A 17,543-nucleotide genomic window follows, 5' to 3' on the forward strand; every position below is an offset into this window, starting at 1 on the left:
CATCAGAGAAATGCAAAGCAAATCCACAATGAGATACCATCTCACACCAGTCAGAATGGCTATAATTAAAAAGTCGAAAGATAACAGTTGCTAGCAAGGCTGCAGAGAAAGGGGAATGCTTATACACTTTTGGTGGAATGTAAATTAATTCAGCCACTGTGGAAAGTAGTTTGGAGATTTCTCAAAAAACTGAGAACTACCATTTGACCCAGCTGTACCATTACTGATATACATCCAAAGGAAAATAGAGTATTATACCAAAAAGATACATACATGCATATGTTCATTGCTTTGCTATTCACAAAAGCAAAGACAGAGAATCAACTTAGGTGCCCATCATGGGTGGACTGAATAAAGAGAATGTGGGAAGGGAGTGGCCAAGGTGGCCAACTAGAAGCAGCTAGTTTGTGTGGCTCTCATGGAGAGGAACAGAAGGGGCAAGTAAATACAACTCCTTCAACTGAAATATCCTGGTACTCATATCAGGACTAATCAAGAAAACAACTTGTCCCACAGAAAATGAAGAAAAGCAAGACAAGAAAACAGCCCACCTGGGAGCAACATGGAGCCTGGGGAACCCTCTCCTGCCCAGGGAAGCAGTGAATGAATGAGCAACCCCAGGAAATTACTCTTCTCCCACATATATTTGCAACCCTTAGGTCAAGAGATCTCCTTGTGAACCCACTGCACCAGGGCCTTCGGTCTTCAGTCTGACAAACAGAGCTATGTGGAGTCTTAGCAGAGCAGCCACTGAGGCATGGAAGGAGACCCTGGAGCATTAAATATTCAGGCTTTTTGACAAAAGTAGCTGTAGCTCCAGCAAAGTGGGAGGTTAGGTTCCTGTACATACCCCTAGGAAAGAGGCTGAATCCAGGATACTGAGCAGCAACAGCCCAGGGAGGTACAGACCTGTTACCAGCCCAAAGGCACCTGTAGGAAGTGACTGGAGACCCCAGCTGGGAGGTCCTGCCCAGTGAGGAGCAATGGGATTGGGACTTGCTTAAAAAAGCAGTCTGGCCATGTTTTGGTAGAGCAGCTGTATTGTGCTGAGGGTCCACTTCAGGCCCCACTGACCTCAGACACTCTGAGGCCCAAAGGCTGGAAAGGCTAATTCGCCCAAACAGCTGTTCCATAACAACCTGCAAGGCCCCACTTCCATAACAACTCACAAGATAAGACCCACTGGCTTGCGATTCCAGCCAGCTACCAGGAGTGGCACTGCACCTCCCTAAGACAGCTCCCACAGGGAGAGGCAGGCCACCATCTTTGCTGTTTGAGCACCTTAGCCATTCTAGCTTTCAAGCTTTGGAGGGTCTGAGTTGACATGGGGGAGAAGGGATCCCCCAACACAGCACAGCTGCTCTACCAAAACACAGCCAGACTGCTGCTTTAACCAGGTGTCCACTCCCATTCCTCCTCACTGGGCAGGACTTCCCAACTGGTGCCTCCAGCCACCCCCACCTGAGCTCTTCAGCCAACAAAAATCTGAAATCCCCCCCAGGATGGCACTCTCAAAGGGAGGGGCAGGCTACCATATTTGCTTTTTGAGCGAGTTAGCCTTTCCAGCCTTTGGGTTCAGTGTGTCTGAGGTCAATGGGGCCTGAAGTGGACCCTCCGCACAGTACAGCTGCTCTACCAAAACATGGCCAGACTGCTTTTTCAAGCAAGTCCCAATCCCATTCCTCCTCACTGGGCAGGACCTCCCAGCTCGGCTCTCCAGCCACTTCCTTCAGGTGCCTTTGGGCTGGCAACAGGTCTGTACCTCCCTGGGACAAAGCTCTCAGAGGAAGGGATAGGCTGTCATCTTTGCTGTTTCACACCCTTCACTGGTGATACCTCCAGGTTCTGGAAAATCTGAGAACACAAGGAACCGAAGTGGCTCCAAGCATACCACAGCAGCCATATGGAAAAGTGGCCAGACTGTTCCCATATCGCCTCACTAGGAAGGTCCCCCAGGCCTGGACTTCCAGCCACCCCACTACTAGAGCTATTGAGCCAGTACCAACTCAGCAACTCCCTGGACAGAGCCTCCCAGGTCAGCTGAAAGCCTTTCTGCCACTGCCTCTGCAATGAAACTGCCCTTGCCACCCTCAGACTAACAAGGGAGCAAAGACCCTAAGTGCCTTATTCACACATCCAACAAGCTGCAGTCAACTCAAGGAGAGGAGATGAGTCCATCTCCCCCAGGTCCCACACCACCCCCATGGTTCATTACCAGACAGGGAACCCCTTGCTTGGGCCCATAGCACAAATCCTTCATCTTGGGCTGACTGCACTGAGCAATTGCTGACCTGCATCTCTCTGAGATGGAACCCTCAGGAGTCAAGCAAACAAACCCTTGGCCACAACCACTACTAAGATCTCTTCCTCTGCTGCCTCTAAGCTGGGGAAAGAGCATAAACACTGAGATCACTCCAGAGCTGCAGTGGGCAGCCCAGGAGTGCCAAGTTGTGAACTACAGCCAGCACTCAAGGGAGAGAGGAAACCATATGTTAAGTGCACTGAGAAGGAACATGGCTGCAACTCGAGGAAACATAGGGGAGTCACACCCAAGCGGTGAGTCTATCAACTTACCAATAAGCCTAAGTGTCACCTGCTGGATCACACTCCAAAGCTTCAATGCCAAAATACCTCACTAACATACCCCCCTCTGAAACCAGAGACAAGAAGTCAGCTTCAAATAAAGACCCTACACAAGATTTTAGCCTGGTGAAAACATCCAGAAAAGAAGTCTCTTGATTGTACTCAATCTACACTGCAGTTAAAGGAACACCCACACACAGAGATGAGAAAGAACCAATGCAAGTACTCTGGTAACTCAAATAGCTAGAGTGTCATATGTCCTCCAAACGACCACACCAGTTCTCTAACAAGAGTTTCTAACCAGGCCAAACTAGCTGGAATTACAGAAATAGAATTCAGAATATGGATAGGAATAAACATCACTGGGATTCAGGAGGATGGCAAAACCCAATCCAAGAAAATAATAATCACAATAAAGTGATACGGGAGCTGAAGGACAAAATATCTGCTATAAGAAAGAACCTAAGAGGTCTGACAGAGCTGAATAACACAATACAAGAATTTCACAATGCAATCACAAGTATTAACAGCAGAATAAACCAAGCTGAAGAAAGAATCTCAGAACTTGAAGACTGGTTCTCTGAAATAAGATAGTCAGACAAAAATAAAGAAAAAAGAATAAAAAAGAATGAACAAAACCTCCAAGAAGTGTGGAATTACGTAAAGAGGTCAAATCTACAAATCATTGGCATCCCTGAAAGGAAAGGGGAGAAAGTACACAACCTGGAAAATATATTTTAGGATATTGTCCATGAAAACTGTCCATCTTACTGGAGGCCAACAGTCAAACTCAGGAAATACAGAGAACTCCTGCAAGATTCTATGCAAGAAGATCATCCCCAAGATACATAATCATCAGATTTTTTAAAGTAAAACTGAAAGAAAAAATATTAAAGGCATCTATAGAGAAAGGACAGGTCACTTACAAAGAAATCCCCATAAGGCTAACAGTAGAACTCCGAGCTCAAACCCTAAAAGCCAAATAAGAGTGAGGACCTGGGAAACCCTTCCGGATCCACTTCCACCATGTGGAAGCTTTACTTTCACTTTCACTTTACTTTCCCTTTCACTTTAATAAATCCTGCTGCCTCACACTCTGTGGGTCCACCTTTTTCTCTAATTGAGCTGTAACACTCGCCACTGCCATCCACGGCTTCATTCCTTGAAGCCTGTGAGACCATTAACCTTTCAATGGAGAAAATACCTTTGATAGGGGAAGACTTCTCCTCTCATTTCTGGGGGCCCGTCTGGGATTTCTCCAAAGTGGTGAGTAACACCAGACCCCTTTCACTTGCTATTCTGTTCTATCTTCTCTGGCTAGAGGTGGAAAACCCTCATCCCGAACTCCCAGCACTGACCCAGTGGAGATCATGGCACCGCGACAAGCCTCTACTCTGCAATCGCCCATGTGTGAGTTCCCTGCCCTTTCTGCTCCATGCCTCCTGGGTCCTAACGTCCTCAGAGAAGACTTTCTTGAGGCCCTATCCTCTAGGATCTTTCCTACCCATGAGTCTAAGAATCTTTTGGCTAGGAGCCTAAGTCGAGTGTGGTGGCAATCCAAAGACCCTTGCCTATGGTGCCCCCAGGCTTATTCTTATGCAAATGGGTATCAATATACTTATACGGGACCTGTCCCTCATAACCTGTACCCAAGGCATTATCCAGGACATCAAAAGGCAGGTCAGCGGCTGATAGAAGACCCAGGACACTTTTCCTTTTGTTGCCCTCAACTTACTCCAGATTGTAGAGGCTACTTTAATTACCACCTTTCCTGTCTGGGATCAGCGATTAGAACTGTAGAGCTTCTCCACTTGAAGCAGTCAGACGTATGGGCCAAAAACAATATAACAGACAATAGGTCCCCGATTCAAGTCCAAAGGTCAATGAATATTCTTATGAGGGCAAATAGGGGACAGAAAATTTGGGTATGAAAAAAACTGTTGCAACCTTGGTCATCCAATTTGCCACTGCCTACCCTAAAACTGTTGTGCTTCAGTGCCATTTTCAAGGAATTTATCTTGCTGGAACAGCTCCAAGCCCAGAAATATGCTACCTGGTGCCTGGTCTCTGAACTCAAAATACACCCTGAACCTAAGACCCACTCACAGATGCAAAGGCAATTGTGGGCATGCTGGTAAGGAGCCACTAAAATCCAGCAGCCCCAGCCCCCTTTTTTTGTGACTAAAAAAGGGCCGGAAATGAGTCTGGGCAAAACTTCTAAGTCGGTAAGCTCAATTAAATCCAATAAGAAAGGTTCCATGGGTGACTGCGCACCCTGGAAAGAGAAGGACACTAGGACCATAAGGGATACCCTAGGGTTTGTGCTCAGTAGGGGATGACTAGGGCTCCTCCTTTCAGACGGGAGATGTTCCCTCAAAAGCGAAGCCACCCCGAGGAGTATCCTGAATAATTGGGACCAATTTGACCCTCAAATGCTGAAGAAGAAGCGACTTATATTTTTCTGCAGCACCACCTGGCCACAATATCCTCTTCCCAGAGGACAGACATGGCCATCCAAGGGAAGTATAAACTATAATAGCATCCTACAGCTAGATCTCTTTTGTAAAAGAGAGGGCAAATGGAGTGAAGTGCCATATGTACAGGTTTTTTTCTCACTAAGGGATAACCCACAATTATGTAAAAAGTGTAATTTACATCATACCGGGGGTCCTCAAAGCGTACCCCCATACCCAGGTCTCCCCACAGCTCCCCCTCCCACTAGTAAGGACTATCCTTTGACCCTAACAGCCCGAAAGGAACCAGACAAAAAGATAGTCAAGGAACCGAAAGGTGCCCATGGCCCTCAATTGTGTCCTCTCCAAGGAGGGGGAGGAGACTTTGGCCCGGCGTGAGTACCTGTCTGTTTTTCCCTCTCAGATTTAAAACAAATCAAACCTGAACTAGGAAAATTCTTAGATAATCCTGATGGATACATAGACGTCTTACAGGGATTGGAACAACCTTTTGACTTAGCGTAGAGAGATATTATGTTGTTATTAGGTCACACATTATCTCCCAGTGAAAAAAGACTGTCTTAGCTGCAGCCCGGGAGTTTGGGGATCTCTGGTACCTAAGCCAGGTAAATGATAAAATGACATCAGAAGAAAGGGAACAATTCCCCACAGGCCAACAGTAGGTTCCCAGTGTGGATCCTTATTGGGACCTCAATTTGGAGCGTGGAGACTGGAGTCACAGGCATTTACTGACTTGTATACTAGAGGGATTAAGAAAGACCAGAAAAAAAAAGCCAATGAATTACTCAATGATGTCCACTATAACACAGGGAAAGGAAGAAAACACGATGGCATTTTTAGAGAGGCTAAAGGAGGCATTCAGAAAGCATACCTCCTTGTCACCTGACTCTATTAAAGACCAACTAATCTTAAAGAATCTTACTCAGTCAGATGCAGACATTTAAAAAAAAACTTCAGAAGTCTGCCCTCAGCCCCAATCAAAATTTGAAAACTCTACTGAATTTGGCAACTTTGGTGTTTTATAATGGGGATAAGGAGGAGCAGGCTGAATGAAACAGATGAGACAAAAAAGGGCCACCGCCTTAGTCATGGCCCTCAGGCAGATGAACTTCCATGGCTCTAAAAGAAAGAAGGGCAGCTACTTCTTGACTCTGCGAGGCCCAGGTGGCTCTGCAGCAGCCTCTGCCACCCTGTGACCTGCGGGTATTGGGACATCCCTAGCTGACACCAGGTCACCCGGGAAGCCGAGGAATGGACTCCGTGGCATTTGAGGATGTGGCTGTGAACTTTACCCAGGAGGAATGGGCTTTGCTAGATTCTTCTCAGAAGAATATCTACAGAGAAGTGATGCAGGAAACCTGCAGGAACCTGGCTTCTGTAGAAATCATATGGTACAGAGACTATGTGAAAGCAAAGAAGGTAGTCAGTATGGACAAGTTGTCAGCCAAATTCCAAATCTTGATCTGAATGAGAACATTTCTACTGGATTAAAACAATGGGAATGCAGTATTTGTGGAAAATTCTTTGTATGTCATTCCCTCCTTAATAGGCACATCCTAGCTCACTCAGGATACAAACCATATGGAGAGAAGCAATATAAATGTGAACAGTGTGGGAAATTCTTCATTTCCGTTCCAGGTGCTAGAAGACACATGATAATGCACAGTGGAAATCCAGCTTATAAATGTACAATATGTGGGAAAGTTTTTTATTTTCTCAATTCAGTTGAAAGACATCAGAGAACTCACACAGTAGAAAAACCCTATAAATGTAAACAATTTGGTAAAGTGTTCACTGTTTCAGGTTCTTGTCTAACACATGAACGAACTCACACTGGAGAGAAACCCTACAAATGTAAGGAATGTGGGAAAACATTCAGATTTTCTTGTTCTTTTAAGACGCATGAAAGGACTCACACTGGAGAAAGACCCTATAAATGTACCAAATGTGATAAAGCCTTCAACTCTTCCACTTCCCTTCGTTACCATGGAAGCATTCATACTGGAGAGAGACCCTATGAATGTAAACAATGTGGCAAAGCCTTTAGTCGTTTGAGTCCCCTTTGTAACCACAGAAGTACTCATACTGGAGAGAAACCCCATCAATGTAAACAATGTGACCAAGCCTTCAGTCACCTCAGTTCCCTTCACCTCCACGAAAGAATTCATACTGGAGAAAAACCCTATGAATGTAAGAGATGCGGTAAAGCCTACACTCGTTCCAGTCACCTTACTCGCCATGAAAGAAGTCATGATATAGAGGCTGGGTGTGGTGACTCAGCCTGTGGTCCCAGCACTTTGGGAGGCCAAGGTGTGTGTATTGCTTGAGCCCAGGAGTTCATAGCCAGCCTGGATTAAAACAATGTGAAACAACCTGGGCAACATGGTGAAACCCTGTCTCTACAAAAAATAAAATAATGCTGGGTGCGGTGGCTCACACTGGCTGCTCAGGAGGCTGAGGCAGGAGAATGGCATGAACCCAGGAGGCAGAGCTTGCGGTGAGCCGAGATCGCACCACCGCACTCCAGCCTGGGCGACAGAGCGAGACTCCGTCTAAAAAAAAATAAATAAATAAAAAATAATTAGCTGGGCATGGTGGCACATTTCAGTCGTCTTAGTTCTTTTTCAAGGACATAAAAAGCCACGGGGGGTTGGGAGGAAGCCCTGTGCATGTGGATCACGAGGTCAGGAGATCGAGACCATCCTGGCCAACTTGGTGAAACCTCGTCTCTACTAAAAATACAAAAATTAGCTGGGTGTGGTAGTATATGCTTGTAGTCCTGGTTACTCAGGAGGCTGAGGCAAGAGAATCGCTTGAGTCCAGGAGGCGGAGGTTGCAGTGAGCCAAAATTGTGCCACTGCACTCCAGCCTGGCGACAGAGTGAAACTCCGTCTCAAAAAATAAATAAATAAATAAAGCTCCTTGAATGTAAGAAATGTGGTAAAACATTTACTGTTTCCCATTCCCTCATAAACATGAAAGAGCTCACACTGCAGAGAAACCTTAAGAATGCAGGAAATGTGGTCAAGCCTTCAGATTTTCCTGTTTTTGAAGATTTGGGAGGACTCAGAGTGGAGAAAAGCCTTTTGAATTTAAATTTGTGGTAAGGCCTTCAGTTGTGTTAGTTCCATTTGAAGACATCAGCTCATTCCTGAGAAAAACCCTATGAATGTCCAGAATGTGGGAATGTTTCATTTCTCTCATACCCTCTCAAGGACATATGAAAATGCACACTGTAGCTGGCTGGACCTTGTAAATACAAGAATGTACACAGGATTAAAACTCTAATAGTTTAGAAACTGCAAGAATATTGTCAGTTTTAACATTTACTTGAAAAGTCAAGTGAAAACTCCCACTGGAAAGAAGTTCTATAAGTGAAGCTTTTCTAATTTGGAAAGCCTCATGCAAATTAATTATTGTGCAGTGCTTGAAAAAAATGTATGAAATGTTACACAAATTACAAGTATATAGTTTTTATCAGTGGCTCATTCTTAAAGAGTCGTGAGTGTGCATTTCACCTTGTTTTGCCAGGGAAACCTTGAGGTGAGAGTTCTGTAAATGTTCTTTAAGCAGTAGTACTTGAATTTCATAGATAATGATATTTTCTTAAGTTTGTTGGTAGAATTTTTGTCTAGTCATTTGATAATGTGCTGGATTCATGGTTGAATTTTGATGTTTTTCTAATATGTAGGTAAGTTTAATTTTTTTATTTCATTTTTTTTTTTTTAGATGGAATCTCATCCTGTTGCCCAGACTGGAGTGCAGTGGTGCGGTCTGGGCTCACTGCAACCTCCGCCTCCTGGGTTTGGGTGGTTCTCCTGCCTCAGCCTCCTGAGTGGCTGGGACTACAGGTGCCCGCCACTACGTCCAGCTAATTCTTTGTATTTTTAGTAAAGACAGGGTTTTGCCATGTTGGCTAGGCTGGTCTTGAACTCCTGACCTCATGATTTGCCCGCCTTGGCCTCCCAAAGTGCTGGGATTACAGGCATGAGCCACCGTGCCCAGCCAGGTAAGTTTCATTTGTATGTATTGTCCTGTGATTAATGGACCAGTGAATAATGATTGTGAATTGTTGGGATTGTCTTACTAGCCTCATTTGGCAAATTTTGATTATCCCTTGTCCATTATACACATTCCACCTTTTTTTATTAAAGGAAAAACTACTCTTGATGTAAAGATGTTTATTTTTTGCTAATAATGAGTTGGTATTAATTCCTAAGTACATAAAGTTTACCATAGAGTTAAAAAAAAAAAAAAAAGAAAGAAGTGCTGTACAGGCAACCCACCTAACAGCTTGTTATCAGTGCAGCTTACAGGTGCACTTCAAAAAGGACTGCACAAACAAAAGTAAGCCATTCCCTCATCCATGTCCCTTGTGCTAGGGGGATCACTGGAAGGCACACTGCCCCTGAGGGCGAAGGTCCTCTGGGCCTGAGGCCACTAACAAGATGGTCTAACAACATGACTGAAGGTGCCTGGGGCAGGTGCCGGCCCCTGCCATCACCCCCACAGAGCCCTGGCTAAGCTTAAGCATTGAAAGCCAGGAAACTAACTTCCTCCTGGACACTGGCATGGCCTTCTGGGTTTTACTCTTCTGTCCTCCAGGTCTATCACCATCAAAGGGGTCCTAGAACAGCCAGTCACTAGGTGTTTCTCTCACCCCCTAAGTTGTGACAGGAGAACCTTATTTTTCTCACATGCCTTTCTTATTATGCCTAAAAGCCCTACTCCTTTACTATGAAGGGACATATTAGCTAAAGCAGGGGCCATTATATACTAGAATATAGGAAAAGAAATTTCTTTTCTCTTTCCTCTACTCGAGGAGGGAGGAGTTAATCCTGAAGTCTGGGCAGAGGAAGGACAATACAAATGAGCAAAAAAGTTTGTCCAGTTCAAGTTAAATTAAAGTATCCTACCTCTTTTACCTATCAAAGGCAATACCTCAAACCAGAAGCCCAAAAAGGGTTACAAAAGATTGTCAAAGACCTAAAAGCACAGGAATTATCAAAGTCATGCAACAGTCCATGCAACACTCCTATTCTAGGCATACAAAAACCCAACAGACAACGAAGGTTAGTGCAAGACCTCAGAATTATCAATGAGGCAGTTGTTCCACTGTATCCAGTTGTACCTAATCCTTATACTCTACTCTCCCAGATACCAGAGGAAGCAGAATGGCTTACAGTTCTAAATCTTAAGGACACTTTCTTCTTCATCCCTCTGCATCCTGACTCTCAATTTTTATTTGCCTTTAAAGATCTGTCAAACCCAGCATCTCAACTTGCCTGGACTGTCCTGCCATTCATTATTGGGGCTGGGATACTAGGAGGACTAGAAACCAGCACTGGAGGCGTTACCACCTCCACCCAATTCTATTACAAATTATCACAAGAGTTAAATGATAACATGGTATGAGTTGTAAATTCACTGGTCACCTTACAAAGTCAGCTTAACTCTTTAGCAGCACTAGCCCTTCAAAATCAGGGAGCCTTAAATTTATTAACAGCTGAAAGAGGCGGAACCTGTATTTTTCTAGAAGAGTGCTGTTATTTCACTAATCAATCCATGAGATTAAAGAGCTTCCAGACCAGATACAGTGCCAGACACAAAAGATCCAAAACACAGGACCTTGGAGTATTGTCAACCAACGGATACCCTGGCTTCTCCCCTTCTTGGGACCCTTGGTAGCTATTGTGGTGTTCCTTATCTTTGGACCCTGCATTTTTAACCTTGTAACATTTGTCTTTTCCACAATAGAATCTATGAAACTTTAAATGGTTCTACAAATGGAGCCCCAAGTGACCACCACTAGCACCTACTATCAAGGACCCCTAGACCGACCCGCCAACCCGTTCTCACACCACAACGCTGAAGACTCCCCTCCCAAGGAAACCTCAACTCCAGAGCCCCTTCTATACCCCAGTTCAGCAGGAAGTAGCTAGAATGATCATCACCCAACTTCCCAACAGCACGGGCTTTCCTGTTGAGAGGGGGTACTGAGGGACTAAGTGGCTAAGTTGGCTGGACTTCCTGGTTCAATAGGAACTTCCCTAAGGGGACTTTCCCCTAAGCCAAAATAAGTCACGGCTGCAAGCTAAGGGATTGAAACTTCAACTAAACTAAAGAAGTTTTAAGGGATTAAACTTCCATTCAACATAGTACTGGAAGTCCTGATCAGGGCAATGAAGCAAGAGAAAGAAATAAAGCGCATCCAAATAGGAAGAGAGGAAGTCAAACTATCTCTGTTTGCAGATGACATGATCCTATATCTAGAAAACCCCATCATCTCAGCCCAAAAGCTCCTTAAGCTGATAAACAACTTCAGCAAAGTCTCAGGATACAAAATCAATGTACAAAAACCACTAGCATTTCTGTACACCAATAACAGCCAAGCCAAGAGTGAAATCAGAAATGAAATCCTCTAGTTCTAGATCCTTGAGGAATCGCCATACCCACCCAGCCATCCCATTACTGGGTATATACCCAAAGGATTATAAATCATGCTGCTATAAAGACACATGCACACGTATGTTTATTGCGGCACTATTCACAATAGCAAAGACTTGGAATCAACCCAAATGTCCATCAGTGACAGATTGGATTAAGAAAATGTGGCACATATACACCATGGAATACTATGCAGTCATAAAAAAGGATGAGTTTGTGTCCTTTGTAGGGACATGGATGCAGCTGGAAACCATCATTCTTAGCAAACTATCACAAGAACAGAAAACCAAACACCACATGTTCTCACTCATAGGTGGGAACTGAACAATGAGATCACTTGGACTCAGGAAGGGGAACATCACACACCGGGGCCTATCATGGGCGGGGGGAGGGGGGAGGGATTGCATTGGGAGTTATACCTGATGTAAATGACGAGTTGATGGGTGCAGCACACCAACAAGGTACAAGTATACATATGTAACAAACCTGCACGTTATTCACATGTACCCTACAACTTAAAGTATAATAATAATAAATAAATTAAAAAAAAAAAAAAAAGAAATGAAATCCTATTCACAATTGCCACAAAATAAACAAAATACCTAGGAACACAGCTAATCAGGAAGGTGAAAGACCTCTAAAAGGAGCACTATAAAACACTGCTGATAGCCAGGCATGGTGGCTCAAACTTGCAATCCCAGCACTTTGGGAGGCCGAGGCAGGCAGATCATGAGGTCGGGAGATCGAGACCATCCTGGCTAACATGGTGAAACCCCATCTCTACTAAAAATACAAAAACAAAATTAGCCTGGCATGGTCATGGGCGCCTGTAGTCCCAGTTACGCAGGAGGTTGAGGTGGAAGAATGGCATGAACCCAGGAGACAGAGGTTGCAGTAAGCCAAGATCACGCCACTGCACTCCAGCCTGGGCAACAGAGCAAGAGCAAGATTCCATCTCAAAAAAAAAAAAAAAACACTGCTGACAAAAATCAGAAATGACACAAATAAATGGAAAAAACATTCCACACTCACAAACAGGAGAATCAATATCTTTAAAATGGCCATGCTGCCCAAAGCAATTTATAAATTCAATGCTATTCCTATTAAACTATCATTGTTGTTCTTCACAGAACTAGAAAAAAACTATTTTAAAATTCATAAGGAACCAAAAAAGACATCGAATATCCAAGGCAATCCTAAGCATAAAGAACAAAGCTGGAGGTATCACACCACCTGACTTCAAACTATACTATAGGGCTACAGTAACCAAAACAGCATGACACTGGTACAAAAACAGACACATAGACCACTAGAACAGAATAGAGAGCCCAGAAATAAGGCCACACACCTACAACCATCTAATCTTTGACAAAGCTGAAAAAAACAAGCACTGGGGAAAAGACTCCCTATTCAATAAATGGTACTGGGGAAAATAGCTAGCCATATGCAGAAGATTGAAACTAGACCCTTTCCTTACACCATATACAAAAATAAACTCACGATGGATTAAAGACTTAAATGTAAAACCCAAAACTATAAAAACATTGGAAGACAACTTAGGCAATACCATTCTGGACATAGGAACAAGCAAAGATTTCATGACAAAGACACCAAAAGCAATTGCAACGAAAGCAAAAATTGACAAAAGGGATCTATTTAAACTAAAGAACAGCAAAGAAAACTGCCAACAGAGTGGACGGACAACCTACAGAATGGGAGAAAATTTTTGCAAACTATGCATCTTACAAAGGTCTAATATCACATACCTATAAGGAACTTAAACAAATTTACAAGAAAAAAAAAAAAAAAACCTCAAGTGGGAAAAGGACATGAATAGACACATTTCAAAAGAAGGCATGGCATACATGCAGCCAACAATCATATGAAAAAAGCTCAACATCACTGATCATTAGATAAATGCAAATGAAAACCACAATGAGATATCATCTCCCACCAGTCAAAATGGCTATGATTATTAAGTCAAAAAATAATGAATGCTGGCAAGGTTGCAGAGAAAACGAAACACTTATACACTGTTGATGGGAGGGTAAATTAGCCCATCCATTGTGGAAGACAGTGTGGCAATTCCTCGAAGATCTAGAAGCAGAGCTACCATTCGACCCAGTAATCCCACTACTGGGTGTATACCCAAAGGATTATAAATCATTCTATTATAAAGACACATGCACGTGAATGTTCACTGCAGCACTATTCACTATAGCAAAGACGTGGAATCAACCTAAATGCCCATCAATGGCAGACTAGATAAAGAAAATGTGATACACATTCACAATGAGATACTATGCAGCCATAAAAAAAGAACAAGATCATGTATTTTGTGGGAACATGATTGGAACGGGAGGCTATCATCCTTAGCAAACTAATTCAGAAACAGAAAACTAAATATTAATGTTCTCACTTATAAGTGGGAGTCTAATGATAGCACATGGACACATAGAGGGGAATGACACACACTGGGGCCTGTCAGAGGGTGGAGGGTGGGAGGAGGAAGAGAATCAGGAAAAATAACTAATGGGTACTAGACTTAATACCTGGGTGACAAAACAATATGTACAACAAACCCTCATGACACAAGTTTACCTGTACAACAGACCTGCACGGGTACCCCTGAACTTAAAATAAAAGTTAAATTTAAAAAAGAGAAACTGGAACTATGACATGAACATACATAATCCTTATTCTATTGCTATATACCTAAATAGAATTCATTACATTAAATTGATATAGTGATGGTAATTATAATAAATATTTTCCAAGTAAAAACATAACAAATATTGGCAAGGCTGTGGAAAAAAAGAACTGCTTATACTCTGTTGGTGGGAATGTAAATCAGTTCAACCATTGTGGACAGCAGTTTGGAGATTTCTCTAAGGACTAAAAATAGAACTACCATTCAACCCAATACCCATTACTGAGTATATATATATCCAAAGGAAAATAAATTGTTCTACCAAGAAGACATGCACTCATATGTTCATCACAGCACCATTCACAATAGCAAAGATATGTAATCAACCTAGGTGCCCGTCAATGGAGGACTGGATAAGGAAAACATGGTACATACATACCATGAAATACGATACAGCCATAGAAAAGGACAACATCGTGTCCTTTGCAGCAACGTAACTGCAGCAGGAGGCTATTATCCTAAACGAATTAATGCAGAAACAGAAAATCAGATACTGCATGTTCTCACGTATGAGTTAAACATTGGGTATACATGGACATAAAGATGGGAACAATAAACAGAGGACTACACAAGGAAGGAGGAATGGAGAGAGGCAAGAGTTGAAAAACTACCTATCGGCCGGGCGTGGTGGCTCAAGCCTGTAATCCCAGCACTTTGGGAGGCCGAGGCGGGCGGATCACGAGGTCAGGAGATCGAGACCATCCTGGCTAACACGGTGAAACCCCGTCTCTACTAAAAATACAAAAAACTAGCCGGGCGCGGTGGCGGGCGCCTGTAGTCCCAGCTACTCGGGAGGCTGAGGCAGGAGAATGGCGTAAACCCGGGAGGCGGAGCTTGCAGTGAGCTGAGATCCGGCCACTGCACTCCAGCCTGGGTGACAGAGCAAGACTCCGTCTCAAAAAAAAAAAAAAAAAAGAAAAGAAAAACTACCTATCAGGTACTATACTCACTACCTGGGTGATTGGTTCAATCGTACCCTAAACCTCAGCATCATGCAATATACCCATATAACAAACCTGTACATGTACCCTCTGAATCCAAAATAAATGTTGGATTTTTTAATTAATTAAAAGCAAAAGATGGAAAAAAGCTTTCATTCTGTCTTCCCCATAATCATATCTCAGCATCTTCAACAGTGTCATGCCGAACATATAGCAGAAACTCCACAAATATTTGCTAAATGAATTACTGAACATGTGAATGGTTCAGTATTACACATCCACCAGTTTTGTTTCTCTTTCATTATGAAATCTGTATGCACTTTTCCAGTAATTCTTAAATAGTTCTGCTTCGGTATTCCTTGGGTTGTATTGAGTTTGTTCATTTTTAAATACTTTTCATAAGTGTTTTATAACACTGTATATATTGTATTATCTGTATATATCTGCAATAGTAATATTGCTACACCATCTCCTCTTCTAGTTGTTTTATCTGAAGAAAAACACGTTAGAAAAAATTCAGAGAAAGACATTGTGGGATGGTTTCTATCATGGCACATAGAAATGATTAGGAGTCTTCAGGGAAAGCAGGCAAAAAGGGAGAATGGATTTCAGGTGAGATCAGGAAGGGCATGGAAAAAGTAAGCAGAAACCTCTTCACTCCAGAATACAAGAAGTTTAAGGAAAGGCTCTTGAAGCTTAAAAACATTGAAATTAAGACAAACAAAAAGACATCCTGGTTCACACCATGCCATTATTAGCTATAAGGTGCTATTAGAAGCTGAAAAATTAAGACTCAGGAAAGGAAAAAGAGTTGTGCAAGATCCCTGTGTCAGCAGCAGAACTACAGCTAGAATTTAAGTTGTCTGACTTCTGATGTAGCGTACTACATTCGCACTGTGCAGAGCTACCCACGTGCCGTGCAAAAGCTGAGTGTATTTTAGCAATAAAATTTCAATGCAAATTAAAATTGCTAAACAGGCTGGACACTTATAGATGACTGGGGCTGGACTAACCAAAATTGTGCCAAAGTTGTCTTTGATGCCTTCCCCTCCACTTATCAGCCCTCAAAAATATTCACCCAAGTGATGTTACCTAATTACATATTAACAACTGACAGTGACACAAATATTTATTTAGGAGTAAATTCTTAGGCAAATATTTTGTCATCTTCTCTGAAGATTTTTTGCAAATTGTTTTGCTTACAAGGCCAGAGCAGCCATATTCTAAGTTCATTAGTGAATTCTGAGAGCAGATTCCCCTGAGCACCGTTTGTTTCCCCCACCCCCCACCCCGCCCTCCCGCCTTCTGAATTGATCCCCTGGGTCTATATTAAAAGAGTCTATAAAGCAAGTGTCCCTTTCCATTGGATGGAACCTGTGCAGAAGCCTCATACATGACCCAAAACTTCAGAACCTTAGATTCCCAGCAGAAATAATGCGCCATGATAAAAAGGGGAAGAGGCTTCCAGCCTCAATCCAGACTCTAACCCTCTGCTGTGTGGTTTGGATATTGACTGAGCAACAGAATTGTGTCTACAGATAGCTATGTTTTTGGATCGTTGCTGCTGAAGGGACAGGTAGGTTGGAGAAGGCCAGAGAGAAATGAAGACAGTCAAAAATAAATTTCTATGGAAACTTAATTCCGAGATTATTTCTACAGAATTGCCTCCACATTTTGCTGTCAGGCTGAGCTGTTTTCATGAAACCACACAGGCCATTTGGGCCGTTAAACTCTCTGCTCCCTCTTTAGGAAATCATTAGAGACCTGAAGAGCTTGTGTTGTCCCTAGGCTGGTGAATCTCTGAGGCTGCTTCCCAGGTAACAAGTCGTTGTACAGAAAGGAAGGGAGCTGCATGTCACAGCTTGCCTTGCCAGACCACAGAAGTCACCCAAGACCAAGGTTTCCAAATCATTCAGCAAATTCCCTATGGCCTGGTGGGAGCTCTCTCTTTTTAAGCTGAAAAAAAACTGAAGCTGAAGAACTGCTTCTCCTCCTCAGAAATGGGCCTTTTTGCAAACACTGGCTGGTTGTAGGTGGGAAGACAGGCAGCAAATCCCTAGGCAAGAATTCTCCAAAGTTTTTAAATTAATATATCCCATCAGTAAAAATAAAATCGGGAAAATATCCCCAATATATGGGTATGTTTATTAATGTTTAAGTTATTTGCACCACTACTATGTAAATGTATAGTTTGTGTTTTAAAATATACACAAAAACAGACTTTTGTAAGCTACGGAGCTTTGGAGGCTGGTGGGTTTTTTTGGGGTTTTTTTCATAGGTTATTGGGGAACAGGTGGTGTTTGTTTACATGAATAAGTTCTCTAGTGATGATTTGTGAGATTTTGGTGCACTCGTCACCCAAACAGTATACACTGAATCCAATTTGTA

General features: G+C 42.9%; 2 protein-coding genes and 1 pseudogene across 43 annotated transcripts in view; all 3 read left to right on the forward strand.

The window, feature by feature from the left end:
* BLOC1S1 (biogenesis of lysosomal organelles complex 1 subunit 1) overlaps positions 1-17,543 on the forward strand; it is a 1,086,347-nt gene that overhangs the window by 954,996 nt on the left and 113,808 nt on the right. The gene's annotated exons all lie outside the window — the stretch shown is intronic.
* The window catches only part of TMT1B (thiol methyltransferase 1B), a 686,675-nt gene that overhangs the window by 588,261 nt on the left and 80,871 nt on the right, over positions 1-17,543 (forward strand). The gene's annotated exons all lie outside the window — the stretch shown is intronic.
* LOC126931132 (zinc finger protein 669-like) lies at positions 6,233-7,509 on the forward strand (annotated as a pseudogene).

The sequence above is a fragment of the Macaca thibetana genome, chromosome 11 (genome assembly GCF_024542745.1).
Source record: "Macaca thibetana thibetana isolate TM-01 chromosome 11, ASM2454274v1, whole genome shotgun sequence".
NCBI classification, from domain to species: Eukaryota; Metazoa; Chordata; class Mammalia; order Primates; family Cercopithecidae; genus Macaca; species Macaca thibetana.